Genomic DNA, 8,557 nt, shown 5'->3' with positions numbered 1-8,557 from the left:
TTTTCAAAAGAGGGTGAGCTCTGGGCTCCTGGGGAGCTGCAAGTGAAAAGGGAAGGACCCTCAGCTGCATTTGTTTGAGCAAGCTCCAGGAGTTGGTGATGGACGGGGAAACCTGGCGTGCTGCAGTCCATGGCGTTGCAAAGAGTCAGACATGACCGAGCGAGTGAACTGAACTGAACTCCGCTGCCTTTGGTCAGTGAGGAACTCATCTTTACAGCTATTCCATTGGGTCACTTTGGCCAGTTCTCCTTGGTGTATATCAGCCTTACGATGAGGTTGTCTAAGAGGACTCATGGATGGGGGAGCCTGAGAACACCTCCAGAGTAAAGGCCATTCTCACATACAACATGGAAAGATGGAATGAAAAGTCACGCCAAACTTACAAGTAGATCGGTTAATTCTGAAAAAAAAAAAAAAAAGGAAGACAGTAGAAGAAACGGCAATAAGAACAGATTAAGATAAACTTGTGAGAACAGATGTAAATGTAGGGGAGAGGGGATGTCCCCTTCTATACTGAGTTTGAAAATATATAAAGATTTCCCTCACATTCAGAGTCCATGCAGGAACTTGTATCCTCTTTCTCACTACTTCACACTGCTCGTTCTAGCTTTTCCAGTCTTCTTTCTGTTTATTCTTGGCCCCTATCTCTACCAGCCAAGCACCAATGGTGGTTACCTTCCCCCACCATGCATTTTCTCCCAGCATCCTACCCACCTCTTCTCTCTGCTAATCTCTTTCCCCAAGTTCCTGCTCAAAATTTCTTCTTCCAATGCCTTCATGAATTAATTTCCTCTTACCTCTGTGTACATACTTTCTTCTCGTTCTTTAAGTTGCCTCATATAGTTTAAACTTGTATAAATGCCTCATGGGGCCACATTTACAAATGTCTTTATGTAACTATATATTTTTTTCCTCTACAATTCTGGCTCCTACTGTTCAGCAGCCAAGTCTCCTTGACCCTTGGGTACCAGCAGGGATTCTTCCTCATAAAGGATGCTAGCCAATCGCATGAGCTGATCACAAAAGGGGAGACAGTCATTAAAGGAGATGTGTTTTGCTCTGCACTGCTCAGAGGCAGAAAGATTTGCTAATTTCTCAGCAACCTTCCCCCAGCCCATAGCATGGCTCCCTGAGCTCTCCTATTGCATACCTTCTTTGGTTGTTTTCCAAGAAACTTAGACTGAAAGTCCTGTGCCTGTCAGCTGGCAGGGTGCCCACCATTGTGCTTTTGTCACACAAATGGTGAAGTGCACACTTGTATTGAGACAGAAGGAGAAACACACTACCAGCTCAGGCATTCATTTTAAGCTAGGTCCTGGGGGATGCAGAGGGTTGCAAGGGCCTCACACACCCTTCCACTACTCAACCACCGTGAAATCTCCAAGGTCAACAGGCATTTCTGGAGTGACTTTAGGAGTGTGGTCCAAAGGCATCCTTATTGGACACTTCAGCCTCAAGGGAATCCCTTTCTAGTAAAGAATTAGCCAACATCCTCTTATAATGAGCAGAATCATGGAGAGTAAGAATTGGTTGTAAAGAAGCCATCAACTAATGCAGGCCCTGTTGAGAACACATAACGGGTTCACATAAAGGGAAACGAGGGCAGGCTTTAACCAGTGTGCCTCGATTATGTTTTTTTAAGCAGCCTGTGATTGAGTTACAAAAAGAGATTTTAGAAAAAAGTGATTAGGCTGTTATTTAAAGATGCTCCACACTCATGGGCATCAAACCAGCAGCTTCCTCCCCCAGCATGGGGTGGATTCCACTGTGTCATCCACACTCTTTCCTGGCTCCTTGGACATAAAAATAGTATCTGTTTGTTATGTTAGATGGAAACCATTTTTAAAAATATTTAAAATTTCTAAACAAGGCGTAAAAGGTGGCAACCTGTCCTTTCAGGGTCATATGGAAACACTTGTGCAACCAAGGATTCATTACTGATTGGAGCATATATACTTTATTTCACTATTGTTTATTATTGCTTGAAGCTCTCAGACTTAGTGAACTTGCATGTTTAACTTGTAGATTTTTGTCTAGTAAAACTGCAAATAATTTCTGTCAAGTATAAAAAAAAAATAATCTCAAGCATGCAGCTCATTGCCCTGTGGGACATTAACCACTATTGCATATAAGCCAGTAATCTTACCCCAACATTCTAGGGACTTCCCTGGTGGTCCAGTGGTTAAGACACTATGCTTTCAATGCAGGGGGCACAGGTTCAATCCCTGGTCAGGTAATTAAGATCCCACAAGCCACACAGCATGGCCAAAAAAAATCTTATCCAAACATTCCTATATTAAGCTGGCTCGAAATATCCAACTCCTCAAATGGTCTTTGGACCAACTTTTGCCATATTATTGATTAAGTATGAGTCGAATAAAATCCTTAACGTGTTCATTTCATATTTGAATGACTCATATTTTAATTTAAAAAATACATTCTTTGACAAGTTATTCGTCTAGAAATAGCTTTCACTGAAAGTGCCCTGACCGTGGCCCTCAATGAGCAGGGACCCATTGGCCTGGTCTTATCAGCACTGTGTGCTCGTCACTGACATGATGAGCCCCAGTCCATCCCCAGTGGAGGCAGGATAAAATGGGATGATCTGGAAAACACTGCCAGGGAAATTCTTTCAAATATTCAACATCCTTTTAGGAGGCCTTTCTGTCTTCCTCTTTATCATTTCAGGTTTAATTTCTAAACATCTAAGTATGATTGACAGTGTCATTATGAAGACCTTTTGAAAAGAACATTCACATCACTCACCTGCACACTTACATCATTATGTCTGGAACCTGGTAAGGACACAAATCCTCAGCTAGAATTGAGCAGGTTTGTTCCCTGAACAGGGCACAAGAGGGAAGATGCTGGTCCCTTTCCAAGTGTGAAACTAAGAATCAAGCTGGTTTGTAACTGCCTGAGGTGGGAGAAAGGGGGAATATCATTCAGAGTTGAACTTCTTTGTTGACTTCTAAAATATTTGTCCAGTATTGTGTTGGAGGAGGGAAGAGGTGGCTAGGAGGGAAAGAAGCTGATGGTGGTTTGGGGTGGCCAGCCTTTTCCTCTGCATGTGGGCCTCTGTCCTCAACAACCACAGCTGGAACAACACACCAACTCCTGAGCAGACATCGGGAGGGAAAAATGGAGGGAACAAAGAGACTAGAAAGAGAAGTAAGTTCCTCCACAGTACGTAAGGTACAGAATATCTTAGAGATCACTTCGCCCAAGCCTCTCATTGCACAATCCAGAACTGAAGCACAGAATGTGTGATTCCACCAGCCTAATAAAGAGGCAGAGTTTCCATGACACAACATGCCTGGGAAGGTGCACACTCTATATCCTGGGTGTAGTTCTGAGAATCTGCCCCAGCTGAGGTTGGGGACTGGTCATGGACACAGTATCTCTGTTCAGACTTGGCTCTCAAGCTTGCAAAGGAGGTGCTTCACATCACCCCACTCTTGCTGATCTGTGCACCTTTTCGATCTTGTCTCTCTTGGCTTCTGAAGGGCAGAAATTCATGCTCTCACACACAAACAGACACACAAAAGCTGTCCTGAATGTGTTCTGTGCATATGTGTTACATTCCCCTTAGAACAGAAGGGGATTTCTGGATAACAAGAAACATGTAGTTGAGGTTTTGCTGACTACAAGCCAAAAATGTTATGCCAATTGGCACTTTTAGCAGCAAGGTGCAGTGGGGTCCATCTCTGTGCACTCTTTTAATAAATACTGAAGTCATAAATCTCTTGCATTTTGCTATATTTATTTTAGTGTACCTTTTTTAATCTCTAGTTCATGTTTACGTTCTACTGTATTTCAGGTCTGTGAGTTGTCTGCTGTATTGCATCTCATATATATTGGATTGTTTACCTTTTCTTATTGGTTTGGAGGTGTTCTTTAGATATTTTGGATATTATTTAATCCATTGTTTGTGTTTTAACTTTATGTGTGACATCTTAGAGATGTAAAAAAAATCGTTTTTCATCTGGCTTGGTCTTTTCTATCTTTTATTTATTGGGGTATAATTGCTTCACAATATTGTGCTAGCCTCTGTTGTATAGAAAAGTGAATCAGTCATATGTATACACACATCCCCTCCCTTGGAGAAGGGAATGGCAACCCACTCCAGTATTCTTGCCTGGAGAATCCCATGGACAGAGAAGCCTGGCCAGTTACAGTCTATGGGGTTGCAAGAGTCAGACACGACTGAGTGCTGAACACTACCCCTTGCCTTCTGGGTTTCCCTCCCGTCTAGGTCACTACAGAGCACAGAGTCCAGTTCGCTGCGGGAACAGGTTCTCAGTAGTTGTGTATTCCACGCATAGCAGTATATACATGTCAATCCCGCCCTCCCAACTCATCCCATTCTTCCTTTCCCCTCTTCGTATCCATACGCTTGTTCTTTATGTCTACGTCTCTACTTCTGCGTTACTGATGGATTCATCTGTATCATTTTTCTAGATTCCACATATATGTGTTAATATATTTGTTTTTCTCTTTGACTTACTTCACTCCATATGACAGTCTCTAGGTTCATCCATATCTCAACAAATGACCCATTTTTGTTCCTTTTTATGGCTGTAAAAGTTAATGTTGATAAGTATATCAATATTTTATAATTTCTGGGGTCTGCTTCATGTTTTGAATATAAATGTAATTTTAAATGACAAACACATGATACAAATATTTCTAGTATTTTCTAATAATTCTATAGGTATTGTTTCATTTATAATCATCATGAGTGTGCGGTTAGGAATATAAAATTTTCAGTGGGAAGCAAATGGCATATCACTTGTTAGAGAGAAATCACAGTTTTTCCCATGATTGAAGTGGCATCTTTATTAATCACTGTATTTCCATACAATATTGGGTCTGTTGTTAGAGCCTCAGTTCTATTCTACTGACCTGTGCTGTACTTTGCTTAGTTGCTCAGTCATGTCCCGCTCTTTGCAACACCATGGGCAAGCCTGCATTGCAGGCAGATTCTTCACCATCTGAGCTGCCAGGAAAGCCCAATAATATTGGAGTGGGTAGCCTATCCTTTCTCCAGCGGATCTTCCCAAACCAGGAATCAAACTAGACTCTCCTGCATTACAGGTGGATTCTTTACCGGCTGAGTTACCAAGGAAGCTCCTCTATTGACCTACTTAATCTCTTTTTATGTAAGAAACACAATTTTAATAATATTTTGATATATGAAGTGCATCTCACTTCTGATTATACTTCCTTTTCTATAGTATCTGAGATATATTTTTATATTTGCTCCTCCATATGAACTTTAGAATCATCTTCACTATTTTTCAAAGTAAACATCCTGAGATTTGGATTGGAGTAACTGACATCTTTATGTTTATCTCTCATCCAAGAATACTGTTCACTTTTTGCTCTTCAATATAGTCTTTTAGTTTTCTTCTTCAGGTACACAGTTAAGATTTTTTTCTCCTAGACTGTATTTCATGGATTGTGTGGCTATTGTGAAAGAGGTTTTTTTTTTAAGTGTCATTCCTTATTGCTAGTGTCTGAGGAAGAATCGTTGTCTTCTTGATTACATCTTGCACCTGATCGCCCTTTAAAGCCCTCTGATCAGTTCAAATAATTTTTTAGTGGGTTCTCTTGGGTTTTATAGGTAGACAACTTTATCATCCACAAGAAATACATTTTCCTATTTAAATATTTATGCCTTTAAAATCATATTTATATTATAACATGAAACTGACCCCAGAAACTATAAAATAAATTGTTAGTATGTTTATCTACATTAAAATTTTATATCTCTCTAAGATGGATGATACTATAAATAAAGTTAGAACACAAACAATGGGTAAAATATTTCCCACGTGATAAAATCTCTTTATTTTAATAGGAGAACTTAATTTGTCACATTTATTGTGGTTACTGATTTGCTTTGACTTTTACTCGTCTTCTTATTTTCTGTTCCTATGAAACAATTTCTTCTTGCATATTTGTTTCCTAACAGTTGGCTTGTACAATTTTCTTTCCTTGTGCCCCCTCTAGTGGTTTTAAAGTTCTGTAACCTATTTCTATTTGTAATTACTCTCAAAAATGTAAAAGAGTATTTTTTTCTCCTCAGTGTGTCTAGACGTGTTGGTCACTTCTGAATGAGACAAAATATTGAACATGTTTTTACTCCTCTTCCATTTCTTTCTACTCATGCCCCTCCAAACTCCCAAGGTTGATTGAAATAATCTGGAAGTTTTGTTTCAGATGTTTTAAAGTACATTTTGTCCTTCTTCTATGTTAAGAACTATTTTCTAAAAATTACTTTAAAAATCACAAGTACATTAGCCACAGTTAAAATAACACTCATTACTTTTGGCAATTTTGCTGCATACCATTCTTCCTTATGTTACATATCTCATCTACTTTATTTTTCCTTGGGTTCATTTTGCTTGAAATACCCTCCAGTATTTTATTTCCATAAGTGTCCTTTTATAGAATAATTTCTCTGATTTCCTTCATTCCTGAAGATCTTCTTTCACTTCCTTAGTTGACAGATGATTGTTCAAAAATGTAGACGTACATATATATATGGGAGAAAATGAACCTGTAATAGTCATGGGGGAAGAGTGGTGAGGAAGTAGAGGGTAGTGTAAATGACTTAATCCTGAGCCCTCTGACCAGAGAGTCAACAGACAGGGACTGGTGATAAAATTTACACATAAGGAAGGAATTGCAGGAAAACCAAACCCCAAAGTCACTAAGTTCTCCTTCTGGCAACAAGACTGGTTTGGATAGGGAAAGGATGAAGAAGGGAGGGAGGTTAAAGTATTATTGGTTTTTTTTTTGTTGTTTATTTGTTTGCTCAATTTTAATCTTTAAATATGAGCCTGTATTACTCCAATATACAAAGGAACTTATTAATTCCAACCAAATCTGGGGTGTGAAGTTGGGTTTTACCTGTGTGTGACTCAGTTTATTGGCCAAATAAAGAGAGAATAAACCGCATAGAAGCTTACAGTATCAATCTCTCTCCCACCCCATCTCTTTTTTTACTACACACACACACACACACACACACACACACACACACACACACACACACGCCTTTATGTGTGAAGAGTGTGGGGGTGTGAGTGTGTGTAACCAGGCTTCTCTTTGGCTCTCTCTCGCTCTCCCTTCCTCCTAGGAGATGCATTTTTGACCTCTCCTTCAACACTGTCCCCTGAGCTGACTATTTTGTTTCTAGATAACAACCTCTTAACCCAACCCACCCCCATAGCCTTCTCAGTTCTTGGCTTTATATTTCCCACCCCCTTTGGGACCCATAGAGAACTGACCCTCACCTCTGCCACTCACCAAAGTGTTCCTAGATCCTCTGATTCCTCTGGCCCCCCGAACTCAGTCCATCTTCCAAAACAAGTCCTGCCTCCTCTTCCTGAACTTCTTCAGGAACCATGTCTCTATCACTAGGCACAGTGCATCAGTCTGGCTTGATTTAAGCCCTACAACCTGATCCTAATCACTGTCCTAAGGTGAGAAAGTTCAGAAGGATGCCCCCAGGAGACAAGGTCCCGAAGCTTCCACTTGCCTAGGCCTGCAGTGGTTTGACTCTGACACCATCCTGGGCTTGACTAGCAGCTCCTGTGGCCTGCAGTTATATCTGATGTCTGTGTTTTGCTGTTTTGCTTTCCATATTTATTAAGAAAAGCAATTGGGATTTAGCGGGGGGCAAGATGTTCATTAGCACTCATATTCCAAACCTGACTACCATACTATGTGAACATTAAATTTTTCTCTTATTCGTATGAAATTCTGACAGACTCCTGGACAAAACTCAGGTTCTTCTGAGCCCTATTCTTAACTAGTCCTCAGCCTTGTAGTCTCCCAGCACAAATGATTCCATCTAACATCCAACCTAAGAGCTTTGAACAAACTTGAGCATCATTTCTAACAACTCAAGGCTGTGCCCCTGGGATGACCTAGCCCCTGTTACAGCTCCTGCCTGAAAAAACTCAAGGGTAAAAAAATAGTTTACTGCCAGTCAACACTTGAAGATAGCATCCTGGTCTCCTCACAAGTGGAAATTCTTGTAAATTTCCATTTTTCTTCATTTAAATTTTTATTTTATATTGGAGTATAGTTGATTAACAATGTTGTGTTCATTTCAAGATTATAGCAGTGATTCAGTTATACATATACATGTATCTGGGCTTCCCTGGTGGCTCGGTGGTAAAGAACTGCCTGCCAGTGCAGGAGAAGCAGGTTTAATCCCTGGGTCAGGAAGATCCCCTGGAGAAGGAAATGGCAACCCACTCCAGTATTCTTGCCTGGGAAATCCCATGGACAAAGGAGCCTGGTGGGCTACAGTCCTTGAGGTCCCAAGAATCAGACACAACTCAGTAACTAAACAACAACAACATACACATATCTATTCTTTTTCAAATTCTTTTCATATTTAGGTTTGAACTGAGGTCCCAGTGCTATTCAGTAGGTCCTTGTTGGTTATCTATTTTAAATATAGCAGTGTATATATTTCAGTCCCAAACTCCCAATCTCTCCCCACCCTCATCTTTCCTCACTGGTAACCAAAAGTTCA

This window comes from Odocoileus virginianus, chromosome 3 (genome assembly GCF_023699985.2).
Source record: "Odocoileus virginianus isolate 20LAN1187 ecotype Illinois chromosome 3, Ovbor_1.2, whole genome shotgun sequence".
Lineage (NCBI taxonomy): Eukaryota > Metazoa > Chordata > Mammalia > Artiodactyla > Cervidae > Odocoileus > Odocoileus virginianus.
Note: the sequence above shows the minus strand (reverse complement) of the source record.